This window comes from Ixodes scapularis, unplaced genomic scaffold (genome assembly GCF_016920785.2).
Source record: "Ixodes scapularis isolate PalLabHiFi unplaced genomic scaffold, ASM1692078v2 PGA_scaffold2__306_contigs__length_199485367, whole genome shotgun sequence".
Lineage (NCBI taxonomy): Eukaryota > Metazoa > Arthropoda > Arachnida > Ixodida > Ixodidae > Ixodes > Ixodes scapularis.
The window spans coordinates 101,533,401-101,547,721 of record NW_024609857.1 but is presented as its reverse complement, the minus strand read 5'-3'; the positions used below and the strand labels follow the sequence as shown (position 1 = coordinate 101,547,721).

The following is a 14,321-nucleotide window of genomic DNA, read 5'->3' as shown; positions in this document are numbered from 1 at the left end:
TGTTTCTTCGGTACGTTATCCCTACTCTGCGCTCCTTTTTTTTTTTTTTTTCTTTTTTTGTGCGAGGTCCGAGGAAGCGGAGGAGGAGGAGTAGCAACGAAAGCATTTTCAATTCATCACGATCTGCTTCCTTCAGCCGGCGGCGTTTTCCCATTTCGTCCCCCGCGTATTTTATTTGCCTTGGCTTGACGACAGCGCACTCTCGGGAGTCTGGGAATTTGTTTTATGATCCCCGAGTATTGCAAGATAAAAACAGACACACAGCACGGCAATACCATAGGACAGCAGCCCTCAATTCCCTTCTTTGACTAGATGGACGTTGTTTCCAGAAGACACTGGTATCATTTTTGAGCGGCGCTTGGGGACATTGCTGAGCTATGTAAAGTCTTTCGGGAATAACATTAAAACATACTGCAATATATTCACGGATGCTTACATACTTAATGTAGTAACAACCAAAGATGTTTATACTAGGAGAGCTCGGCAGTAGTTTAAGATTGCGACAGTCTAGCAACCACGGCTGGGAGTCAGGCAACCGCCAAACGGTACGTTCCTTCCGCCATATTTTGTTGTCAATGCATAACAAAACCATGACCGCCATATTTTGTTGTCGATGCATAACAAAACCTGGCGTGACGAGGCCCTAGCATTTTATTATCACCTCGCAGCCAATGAGAACGCGATGTCGGTTAACCAGAAAACAAAACAACCAATCGCTGACAAAGAAGAGTGAGCATAAAATGTTACACCCTCCGTTTCTTAAACTTGTCAGTGACTATTGAGTCTCAAGCTGCGCCATCTCCTTCTTAGTGCAGATGTCCCCCACCAACTGATCACATTCGTAAATATATGCGTATTTACAAGGCTAAGTGCGAAGCACTTTATTTTATTTTGATAACTTCTTACAGTCTGGACTTCTGTTTAATCTTTCGAAAAAGCATACTTTCGACCAAATATTGTCAAATAAATTTCGCAGATTTTTAAAAATTGTTTTAATGGTTTACATAACGCTGACTGGCATATGACTGCAGGATAAAAAATGGCACCCAAGTAGAACTGAAAAGTTTCTTGCGCCAAGTTTAATGTGTGTTAATTGGCGGAACGTCCGGAAGTTACGGCATCTTTCTTGTAGAATCTTTCTCCGAATAGTTATTTCAAAATGTTCTTTTATTGAACCAATAAATACCAAAACTTTACATCCCTTTGTTTTTCCCGTATATATAAATGGCGGCTATGTGTACGGGACCTCACAATCGTTGTTCAACACTATCAAGGTGCGTAATGCGTTTTATTTCTGTTGCTGTCTGTTGTTTTGTTGTTCTTTTTTCTTGCCAATTTGTTTTCACGCTCACTAAACTTAAGCTGCCGTTTCGTCCACAATATGGTCCCTAAACATCATGCTCTATTACATTCAAGACGGCGTCTCCGCCAACACTACCATAGTCAGTTTCAACTCAAGAGCGGATATTCCCATCAAAATCTCATTCCTACCATTTTGTTACCACATTTTGAAGAACAGTTTTAGTTTAATGCGTATTTTTCCCGCGTGCTCAAACTCCTACAAGTAACAAAACTATATTTATCAATTTTACGTGTTTTCTTTTTTTATCAGAGGAAAAAAGAGATAAGGGTATTTTAGATCCTACATAAATGGTATGCAAGATCTAACACTCGAGTCTGTTGAAAATAGAACAAAAAAAGAACAGTCCTCACTTTTTTTTTATCCTCGTAGTTTAGTCAATATGTATACATGCACCAGCTCGCCTACACGCGCACTATCAGTAACATATATGTGCTTTTGTGACAGTATCTGTCGCACTAGTTAGCCGTTTTTGTACCAACGCAGTCCCAATGAAAATAAAAAAGAAAAATAACTCCAATGCATGATGTTAGAGTTATTTACGGAGCCATCATGACTATTATTCAGACTAGTACACGTGACCCCAAGAAATTAACTAAATTCCACTACTCGTTACTCCTCAAACAGTAACTAGAAATGTTACTCGTTACCGATTCTCAAAAGAAACACGTTACTTTAACTCGAAAGTAGTGAGGGACTATTCTCGTTACTTGGTCGACTCAATACACAACCGCTTTTGTTTCATGGTTTATTGTTTTCTTTTTAGTAGTCGTTTCACTTGAGTAGCAGCTGACTCTCAAAGTTTTCATCAGTTATGTTTTCCCGCTTCATTGTGAACACATCTACGGCGAAGCTGAAGAGAGTTCTACTGACGCGCTCAAATCAACGAAAGTGTTGTGCTTCGGGAAGAGCTCGTCGGAAGAGCTCGACATTCCCAGCAGCAGAATTCGACTTGCGTGTTTAGCGATTGACGTTGTTATCCTGTCATACTATTTTGTCTTTTTCGGGTTGTCCATCTTCCTATGCCGCATTAGACGCATACTTAAGCTGGAATTAAAACGATGCTGTTTAAACGGTGTTGTACACGTTACTCCTCAAAAGTAACGAGATACCATGACTCGTTACTTGGCTTTAAATGTAACTAAGTAAGTTACTCGTTCCTTTTCTAAAAACGTAACCAAGTGCGTTACTCGTTCGCGATAAAAGCAACTAGGTAGAAGTAAGTCGTTACTAGTAACGCGTTACGTGCGTACATGTCTGCTTTTATGAGACAAAAGTTTGTGCGGAGTACACTTTGTCGCCCGCTCTCTTCGGAAACGCTCGATATTCATTTCCCTCTGGTTCACATTAAACAGTATTATTTTATTGACCATTGCTTTTATTTTTCGCGAATTTGTTGCCTGTTCAAGTAGTTGTCACTTACTAGTCGATCGCACAACGGGAAAAAGCTGTTAGATTTACACCTTCCAGACAAAAAAGCGCTGCAGCATAAAACACAAAAACCCGACACCGCATGTTGGACGCCGATAGCACAACGATTGCGATGTATAAGCCCCACGTCATTCTCTCCCTCGTTTTGCTCCAGCGGGGTTTTATTTTTTATCTCACACATATAGCCGTTTCTAAAAATAAAATATCATGCTTTCTTCTGAGCCGAAGAAACGAACCCCAGGGCTTTGCCTGGCGCGATTCACTTTCCTTCTATTTCTGAAGGCTGCAACCGGTTTTCTTTCAAATATATGTTTGTGCGAGTGCCTGACTGACGTTGTGGCTTTCAAAACTCGGTTCGATTTGTTGACTGTCTTTGCGGGCTCAAGCGGCGGTGGCGACGGCGGTGAAGGAAAGCACGTCCGACTCTACAGCAGGTCGGTGCATAACGAAGCGATAACGGAAAACGTACACTGTTTTCTTTTTACTTTTTTTTAATGCTTTACCGAGTTCTCCGACAAAGTTTAGAAGGCTGAAAACAAATTTGAAGCTGCGTTGTTAAAGAAAGACACATACACACACGCACACACAAAAAACGTGCTTGCCGGGACGTCTTAAAAGGCACTCACGATGTCGTTTGTGCGCCAGTTACTGCTTTTCTTGAGCTTAAAATGGAAGCCCGGGGATTGGGCAAGGAAAATAGATACAGGCAAATCCGGAAATACGAAGGGTGAGGTATAGAAGCGGCAATACATTCTAGCCCGAATATATTTTTATAAAACCATGCGAGCCCCTTACAATGCAGAAAAAATTTTAAAAATATAAAAATCCTGTTTGAAACATAATTGCAGTATCTATTGCAAAACAAAGAAACCAAGTTTAGTAAGTTACTCCGTTCTTTTAATTATTTTCGACTTACGCTGAATTTACGCGTAACATTTATGGTCAGCGTTCTTTGGACATCAGGATGTGTGATCCATCCATCAGCAAAGGATCTTTATATTGCGGCATGCGTTGTCCAGTAGGCCGCGCACTTAGCTGTCACGCGGATATCCGCGATTCAAATCCTGTCTACGGTTGATGGATTTATATTTTGTACATCCTATATAATGATCTCGAATAATCGGGATAATCCTGGGAGTTTCTTGTACAGAAACATCCAGAAGAGGTCGTCGCTATAAAAAATGAAGGACGTTTACAGTACTTTGTTATGCGAAATTGAAGCGCAGTTCTTCAGGAGGAGGAGGGGAGGGTACGGAAAGGAGAGTATGCCTCTCCTCTCATCCGTACCCTCTCGTCCTCCTCTCTTTCTCGCCTTCCATTTTGCGAGAAATGTTCGCTAAATCTCCCGCTAAATTTAGTGTAAAGACAAGCTGTTTCGCTGTGCCAAGAAAAGCCTCTTTCAAGATGATATCCTGGCACTCAAGCAACTACAACTGGAAGTCAAGAAGCAAATCCGTATGGACCATAGATGCTTTGTTAGAGACATTGCCAGAAAAGCGGCTAAGAAGCCGGAGATTTTCTGGGCGCACATAAATTCTCAGCGGAAGCAATCCAAGTGTTTTTCTGTTCTCATCAATGGTGACTCGGTTTTCGCCGCAACCTTAGTATTGACACTGCTATGGAAGCATTTGTGCGCAGAGTCAGCGCCACCTCGACCAATGTACTTCTAGCGAGAGTGTCCACCTTGATCCTTCTCGTGCTTTCGACCCTCTGCCACACTCTGTCCTACTTAGCACCGTTTAAATCAAGAGCATCACTGGTGTTACACTATCATGGTTCGGGTCCTTCCTCAGCAGCAGGACCCAGCGTGTTGTCTACCGTGGTGCAGCATCTCCAAGCAGAGCTGTCCTCGCTAAGAGTACCACAGGGAAGTGTCCTCAGAACGACGGTTTTCATGATCTACATTGCGAGCATCACTAAGAACCTCAACTGCTTCCTTCTGTTGTATGCTGACGAGTTTACCCTGCGTCAGCCCATTCACAGCCCCGCATACTGTCTCCCTTCAGGCCGACCTAGACATGTGTCTTCGCTGGACTGAGAAACACAACCTGCCTGCCAACGCCGACAAGTCCTGCGGAATGACATTTAATGGGCTCTGTCGTCCCCACACAACACCCGCTCTACATATCGGGAATCAGAAAATCCGGCGTGGGACATCAACGACTGTGTTTTGTGTTAAGCGTGATGCGCGACTGTCATTATTAAGACAGGTCCACCGAAATGTCGCCAAATCATGCCGCATGCTTGGTTTAGCCAACCAAACAACGATTGGTATTCCACCAAATACGTTTCGACAGCTCTACACAGCCGTAGCATTACCCGCGCTGGATATTGTTGTGCCATCTGGCTCCTCCAATCTGCCGCCCTTTGAGCCAGACTCGCTAGTGGACAGCATCGGGCTGCATATATGTTTTATAGTCGTTGAACACCGACCCTTTTTTCACGCACTGCTCTCGTCCATTGCAAGGTTGGCACCTCTAACAGTCACCGAAATAACCGATTTCAGCATAGTTAGAAAGTAACTCCAGGTTGGACGTGCGCCTATGTCGCACTGCACCAGGGCTGTGCGCCACTGCCAGATGGCGCGCAGTCCTAGAAGCACTAGTACACACGTCTCTCCTTCCAAAAAGTAGGTTGTTAGAGGCACCCCACTCCACGTCAAAGGTCATCCTGAGGTTGAAAGTTGTCCTCCCCAACTCAGAACAAGTACGCGTTCGAACACTCGACGAAAACGTGCTGGATGATCTGAGCGTTCCCACAGAGGTCGCAGTAGAGGCACCAGGGCACGAAGAATCCTCTCCGATGCAGCCATGTTTTCACAGGAAAAATCTCCATGTGGACACGGGCGAAGAAGTCCTTGGTGACCGCGGGAACAAGGAGGCGCCGCACAACTTTTAAGTGTCCCTCAGTTCTATCGGAAACCGGTGGTGGGCCTCTACCGAAGGGGTGGGAGCGCCGCGGAGACCGTGTACTAGGATAGCCTTTTCCTGCCGACGGTCGCCAGGTAATCTGAGAAGAACAGAGCCAGGAGAAACTCGATGGAGCCCGCAATTTCCCCGTAGAAACGCAGCGCCGCAGGCTTCACGGTGCGGCTACTCGTGCTCACCATCCACCTGCACAGGTAATAAAAGCCCAGGTGGTGCAGCCCTACCTCTGCAAATTTCACTCATGAAGACCCTCATTCACCCTCACTCACCTTCGTCTTCACAAGTGAGGTGAGGGTGAGTGAGTTTTTGAACCAGGAAAATTCATGAGTGTAATAGTGAGTGAAGGCCGTGAAGGCTGTGACGGTTGTGAGGACCCTGAGTGCATGAAGGGTATGAGTGCGTGAGGGCCGCGAGGGCGGTGAGTACGTGAGGGCCATACGTGTGTGAGGGGCGTGAGGGCGGTGAGTGGCGTGAGGGGCGTGACGTGTATGAGTGCGTGAGGGCTGTGGGGGTGGTGAGTTCGTGAGTGGCGCGAGGGCCATGAGTGCGTGAAGATTATGAGTGCGTAGGCGCCTTGAGGACGGTTATTGCGTGAGGGCGGTGAGTGCGTGAGGGTCGTCAGGGCCGCGAAGGCCACAAATGCGTGAGGGGCGGGGGGGGGGGGGGGGGCGGGGTATGAGTGCGTGAGCGCCGCGAGGGCGGTGAGTGCGTGACGTGCGTGAGGGCCATCAGTGCGTGAGGGGCGTGAGGGATGTGAGTGCGTGAGGTGGGGTGAAATCGTGAGGGCGGTGAGTGCGTGAGGGGCGTGAGGGCCATAAGTACGTGAGGGGCGTGAGGTTCAGTGAGGGTGAGTTAAAGGCTGAAGGTGAGTGTGTCTGTGAAGATGATGGTGAATGAAGGGCTGAAGGTAAGTGTAGCTGTGAGGGTGAGGATGAGTGAGGGGCTTAGGTGAGTGTGGCTGTGATGGTGACTTGTGGGTGCAGTGCGCTCAGGAACGTTAGGTCCTTTGGGACCTGAAAGATAAGGAAACGTTGCTCGTGAAGGTTGATTACAATATTCACCATGCCGAGCCCCCCGCCCTCCTGGTGCAGGTAGAAGTTCTCTAGTCGTATTCGCTTCGTGGATGACCGCCACATAAAGATCGCCAAGCTTCTGTGGATTGTTTTGGCCACCACTTCGCCGGCAGCAGAGTGTTCAATCCTTATAGGCCACCGCGCTGTTTACAAACAAGCCAGCGTTTCGCCACACTAAGTGTGGGCAACCGCGCATTCTTGCGTGAAGTAAAGCGTCTGCACATCCGCCATGTAAACAGCAGCGCCAACGCAGCGACGTGATGTCAGAGCCGCGTGTTGATAAATAGAAAATGGCTTGGTAGATTACAGCGTTGCATACGTGAGCAAGGTTGAAAAAACGATACCTGCACTGACATGTTGATAGCTTCGCAGCCATCGAGTTGACGTTCTTCTTCCACATTGCCGATGATGACTGGTGTGGTTGGATAGCAACGCCTTGGTAGTTTTTGACTGAAGTGCTCGAACCTATCGACGCGAACAGTTTTGGCGTCGTTGCCAATCACCCAATTCACGAACCTACCGACTTCTCACGGTTTATCTCCGCCCCTGATGCGGTGGTAAAAACCTCCGCGTGCTGCAGGTTGACCTTCACTTGTCTCTTGGACGAGCAGATAAAGGACACGTCGCCCGCGAAGGCTAAAATGTCGATGTTTTTGCCTCTTAACTGCAGTGCTGTGATGGTCTTGTTCTTATTGATCGCACGGCCTAGTAGCTAGAGCTGTAATACAAAGAGGGAAAGCGGAAGGGGGCATCTTTGATGAACATGTCTACATGGTGAAGCGCGCTCATCTGTCTCAATCGATGAGCAGGCGCAGGCTGATCTCGTGATAGCAGAGAGCGATCCAATTCCGCAGACTCTCTCTCACACCAAAATGGTCTAGTGCTGCCAAGAGAAACTTGTGGGACACCCCGTTAAATGCTTGGCGTCGTCAAGCTGTAGCACAGCGAGAAGTTGGTGCCCCTTCGTTGTCGCCCCGCAGACGGAGTGCATGGCGTGAAGTCTAGAGTAATAGAGCGGCCGCGGATACAATAGCTTTGAAAAGGCCCTTTAACTGTTCTGAGCCCGGTGTCAAGTCGTCTTGCCAGGATCTTGGGCAGCCTTTTATAGCCGCAGCGAAGTAAGCTGATTGGGAGGGACGGGGCTGATCTTTGTTTTCTTCGGGACCAGAACAAAGGAGCTCTCCCTCATGAACAAATGAAGCAGCTTGCGTTTTTCTATGTGGCTGAGCGCCTGGACGAAGATTGGGCAGGGCTCGTCCAAAAACGCTTTGTAAAAATTTGATTTTCTTCCATCTGGGCCGGGCGCCTTGTAGCGAGTATATTTTTTTTTATAGCCAGCCCACCTTCAGACATTACAATTGGACAGTTTATGATGTTATGTGTCTCCTCATGCACGCTGGGCGATTCCCGTAGAACGGACGCAAGAGCGGTCTCGTCCAAGTTTCCATTCCAGGAAAGATTCCCGAAGGCTTCCGCAAAAACGTAAACAATCTCTTCCTGCGATTTTGCCACGCCCTTTTCGCCACGCACCTTCTTCAAAGTGGTTTCACTCACTCTTTGTTTCTCATGCGTGAGGAAGATCTTGGACGGCATTATCTCTCCCTCCAGTACTTTTACCCTGCTTCTGACTTTTTATTTATTTATTTACACATACTGCGACCTCTGTGAGGTCATTGCAGGAGTGGAAAATACAGAAACAAATTAACATTCAAACAATACAACATGCCCTTGAACATAACAGAAATGAAAACGATGACGTCATGCCTTACTGAAAAGAATAGCAGAACCGCGCTAATAAAATCACCAAAGGGAAGTGTGCGTATTTCCCGACCAACATTATTCCAAATTTCAATACTATGTGGAAAAAACGAATATTTAAAGCAGTTAGTATGGGACTGAAAAGGAACAATAATTAATGAATGAGATCGTCTGGTGCGTGAAATAGTAGAGAATGCAATATGTTTACTTCGCTCTATTCCACAGTCCTCATTAACAATTCTGTGCAACATTTTAATTCTATCAACTGTTCGCCTTCTAGACAAATTGGCTCCAGTCACAGAGATGAAACAGCCGAAGAGGGCGAAAAATTATGGTCATACCTATTCAAAATAAACCTTGCAGCCTTGGCCTGGATAGATTCAAGGAGATTAATGTCTTTCTTAAAATAAGGATCCCAAACAACAAATCTATACTCCAAGATGGGCCTAACAAGGGTCTTATAAGCACAGAGTTTAACTTCTTAAGTAGAGCATTTAAGAGTACGTTTAACGTAACCTAATTTTTTTAAGGGCGCGAGAACAAATAAAGTTGACGTGCTTGTTCCATTTGAGGTTGGATGTGAAGAAAACACCTAAATATTTGAACTCCGTAACTTCGCTTAAAATTACATCATCGATGCCATAGCTAAGAACTAAAGGGGTTCTCTTATTCATAAATCTACTAAACACAGTCTTATCAAAGTTAATATCCATTTTCCATTTCTTGCTTCTATTAAAAAAAACGGGTAAAGGATTCGTTAAGTAACAGTTGATCATTAGGAGACGAAATGTCATTGTACAGAATGCAGTCATCTGCATAAAGACGAATTTTAACGGGTATGTTTTCTACGACATCATTTATACATAAAATAAATAAAAGAGGCCCTAACACCGAACCCTGAGGTACACCTGAGTCAACCGAAGTTTCCAAAAAGAAGGCATTCGCAAATGAAACAAACTGCGACTTGCAATTCAAATAATTTGAAATCCAGTCAAGGAGAAGGAAGTTTCTAAGAATGACTTTTAACTTTAAAAAAAGCTTGGGGTGGGAGACTTTATCAAAAGCCTTCAAATAGTCAATAAAAATAGCGTCAACTTGTCCTCTTTTATCTAATGATGAAGCAATGTCGTGAGTAAATTCCAGAAGCTACGTACTGGTTGAAAAAAGCCGACGAAAACCATGTTGGTTAGGAGAGAGTAAAGAATTATTTTCAAGATAATTGGAGATATGCTTCCACACTATGTGTTCGAGGAGTTTGCTGCAAGAGGATGTAAGAGAAATCGGTCTATAATTTAGATGACTGCTTATTACCGGATTCGAAAATGGGAACTATTCTTGCTGACTTCCAAAGTCGAGGAACACATTCCGGGTCAAAGAGACTTTTGGAAAATTATAATTAAATATCTCGATGTGCAGACGGAGTAACGATGCAGAAAAGAATTTGGAATATCATCCGGGCCTGAATTCTTCTTACTATCAAGGTTCAGGAGCAAATTAAGTGCACCAGAGTCATTAACCTGATATCTTTTGACGGTGGACATGATATGGTGGGACAAAAACTAGGTTCGCAGCCTCTCGTTATCCAGAGTATAAAGAGACGTAAAATATTCATTAAAGCTATCCTAAATATCAGAAGGGTCATTAACACATTTATCCTAAATAATGAAATTACGGGGTGTTTCATCTCTGGGTAGGATGGACCTCCAAAACTTCGCTGGATTTGACTTAATGAATTGAGTCAGTGTTACATTAAAATAAACCTCCTTTGCGGTAGCCATCCTTTCTTAAAGAGTTTTCCTCAAATATTCAAAACGGTCTGCGTCCACTGGGTCAACACTATGCTTTAGTTTCTTATTCCTCTTAACGCGGCGAGATAACTGTAACACTTCCCTAGTTATCCAAGGATGTGTCAGATTCTTTTGGTTTAGTTTTGACTCGATCAAACTTCGAAAGCAGTCACTGACTAACGTGCAGAATTTGCTGAGTAACATATCAACGTCACAGGCATTACTTAGGGCAACAAATTCATCAAAATAAAAACTAAGGATATCAAGAATGGACACGTCATCTGCTCTAGAAAAGTCCAGAAAAGAGACAATTTCGGGATTTGCATGCAATACACGAATATTAAGCGTCACAAAAACAGCACTGTGATCTGATAGACCCCTTACTACAAAACACTCAAAACAAGACAAAGTAATGCTATGACTAAGAAAAACGAGATCAAGAATTGAATTATCCCTAGTATACTGATGTACCACTTGATCGAGATCAAACGACATAGCAATATCAACAAGAGCATTACACAGCTGTTTGTCACGGCTGCACCCTGTTAACGTACTCCAATCTATGTCACGCAAGTTAAAATCTCCCATAAGGATGAGTTTGTAGTTTCTAAGGTTATGTTTCAATATGTAATAATGAATGTCAAAAAGCACTTGAGCGGAAGAACCGGGAGCTCTGTAAATAGCTCCAATAACAATGACAAACTTATGAACATGCACCTGGCACCACAGTGACTCTGTATTTGCTAAGGAAGGAAGCACAGTGAAGCGGACACCAGACCTAAAAAAGAAAGCTACGCCACCACCCCTTCCAGACGACCTATCACAACGTACCACATCATAATTAGGGGGAGTAGATTCTCAGCCAAGTATAGAGTCGTGCAACCAGGTTTTGGTAACACATATGACATGGGGGCAATAAGAAGAAGCAATACAAGCATATTGAGTTGACTTCGGGAAAAGGCTTCTGGCATTAAGATTTAACAAGGAAAACAGCTTATTCTGCGAATGTCATTCAGCGGGTGTAGAGGAGATTTCCCAATGCAATTATTAGACGCGTCCCATTTGTACCGAACATTATTTACAAGTGCATAGTCATGACGTAGAAAAGCTTTTGTACCGTTCCGCCTGAACTCGACCGTACCATGCCAAAGCTGCCTACGAATGTTACGCACACGTGGGGAGAAGTCCCCCTTTATGAACAAACGGGTACCCTTCAGTTTTCGTGCGTTTTTAAGAATTAAAATTTTGTAACGGTGGTCAACCACCCATAAGAAAATAGGCTTAATTTTACCTTCAATTTTATAACCAAGACAGTGACAGCGTTCAAAGCCGTCACAGCTAACCGAAACCTTGGAAGACAAAACATTGGTGAAACAGTTAAGTAGAGACGTGGGCAATTCATTATCAGCTCCCTCTAACCCATACAATATCAGATTTTTCCTGCGAGATTGATTTTCCAGGTCCTCGTTCTTATCTGTCAGCTGGGCAACGGCAACCTCAAGAGCAACAATTCTATCTTCAAAACACCGCAACTTGTTATCAAGAGCCAGTAGTTGTGATAAATTGGAATCAATAACAGTAAGGCGAACCTCGAAACCATCAAGTTTAGTCCGCAGAGATGCCTGATTACATTTTACTTAGGTAATGTCGGCTGCAACTTTTTCTTGCCCTTCCAGGATTAGTTAAAGTATCTTAAACCTGAGTATCTTCATCAGGGCCGGGTTCATCTCAACATCGCCGCTACGAATGAGCAGGGTTAAACAAACTCTAAACCAATCTAACAAGGAAGAACAAGGTGTAACAATACCCAGTGGACAAGGTAGCAGCAACGAAAATCGGTTGTCGGACCTAAGACAATAAGGTTCACAAATAACCCCTAGCTACAGGGCAAAGAAGAAGAAACTCAGAAGACTGTTCATCATGCTGCCACCAAGCCCACTGAAAACGAAAGGCCACAGCGGTGGTCTTGAAGCATCGGTGCCGGAAGTTGGTGTCGTCAGTGTCGTTTCGAAGGTTCCAATCAGATGATCGGGCGAAGGAACGTGGTCCCAGCGATCAGCACATGGCGGACAGTCAATGACAGGGCACGAGGATTCTGCGGTGTCAGCGTGAATCTCGAGGAGAGTGAACAGCGTGGAAGCTGCAATGCCACTGGACTCAGCAAGTACTGACGAGTGGACGATCTGCACGGCAAAGAAGAAGAAACTCAGTGAGGCTGTTTATCATGCTGCCACCAAGCCAACTTGCGCCCCCTTGAAGCGCTCTCCCAGAAGAACAAGCCGGTGTTCCTTACAATTCTTTACGTCATCCCGAAAAACTCCAGGGTCGCGCTCTTCGTCCAGAAGAATCCCCAGTTTTTCTGTCAGGTGGTACTGCGTACGGCGGGCCTGGTCGGTTTTAGCGTGAACATCCCATCTTATATATAGGTATTTTTGTAGTACGCGATGGCCACTGCACGCGCTCTTTGAAAAAAAAATGCGAATAAATTGTCTATAAAAATGTCAATACGAAGAGATCCTCCCGGGAGACCCGCTTTCACGTGGTCCGGGACAGAAAAGAAACAAAAACGTTCGGAACAAGATGTTCAGATGTTCATTTTGTTCCGAACGCCCTTGTTCACGCACCCCATGGTACGTGAGCAGGATGCCAATGCCCAACTTCTTCGCCGTCACGTGTCACAGCAGTCGCTGTGACTTCACAGCGGACGAATACGGGACTGCTAATTCCTTCTTTGAGACAATTTTTTTTCTCTTCAAATATTCATTTGCGCAATGATATCCAATTGGCTAGGATCTCACGTCAAAACGCTTAAGATACGATTGTCGTGCATATGTACAAAAAGAAAGACTATATGAGCAAACCTTCTTTTCGCATATGTAGTATTTTAGGTTAGCTTTAATTAAGAGTTTGGAGAACTTTTATCTTGGTTGCATCGTCACGGTGTGTTGTCGCGGCGCTCGTAATCCTTCTGTGTTTGCTATTGCCTTTTAAACCAAGCACGAACAGTGAATGGCGGCATGATCCTGCACATTTTTGTGCGTGATTTGTCTAACCACCGGTGGTAGAAAATGCACAAAGATGATGAGCACCGTGACGAGTTTAACCGGCGATGGAAAACGCACAAAAGCGATGAGCAGCGTGACGATGCACTTTTGCCGCTGCTCCATTGGCTATACATCGCAACGTAGCCTTGGCTGCGGTCGGACTTAACGTGAAACGGGCGTAGCCAAAACGACGCAAACTTGACAAGTTTCGTTAAAACTATAATCTTCCCAGCAAAATTGCTTCGTTGAAGTTTAAACCAATAAGGCGTACAATTTACAGTCGTGAGTCCACGGTTGAACTGTTGAAAGTCATAATTGACAGTTCTATCGGAGAGCCCGCAACTAAGCTCCTGGAAGTCACGATTGGTTCTCATTGATTGATCAGCTGCGGCTGAGATACATTTGGCAAGGAAAGCCACCCTTGTTTTATTGTACACATGTCTTGTAGTCTCAGCGATTATAAACTTATCACGAACGCAGAATGAAAAAAAAAAAAAAAAACATAAAAAGCTAAGACAATAAAAATATCTACGGAACCCCTAAAACAAAACGCAAATAGATTTCTTTTTTTTATGAAATGAGGAATCACTCGTCTTCGATCCTCTTCATTCTTCCTGAAGTTAGCAATTTGTATTCGAAAAAAGTCGAAACGCAGCTTTCCAGTTTCAAGGACTTCGCGAACTCTCCTCTTTCCGATCGTATCGTTGCGCCGAACGAGAGTGGGCTGGTCTCGACTAATTGGATTCGCCATTAAGAGGGCCTCTTCATTATGTCAACTAATTGCGACGTACGGAAGACCGGAAGCGCTCAAACAATAAAAACACGAAAAAACCTGTTCGTTTTTACTTTTTTTTTCATTTTATTTATTTTTAGCCACAACACAGCCCTGATATTTCTTTCCGTGCTTACTGCGGCACTTTTCCTTAACAAGCAACTGAAAA

The 14,321-nt window shown here is 44.6% G+C and overlaps 1 pseudogene; it reads right to left on the bottom strand.

Annotated features, from left to right (window-relative positions):
• Positions 1-10,333: 10,333 nt before the first annotated feature.
• On the bottom strand, positions 10,334-11,320 carry LOC115330916 (annotated as a pseudogene).
• Between the last annotated feature and the right edge of the window lie 3,001 nt (positions 11,321-14,321).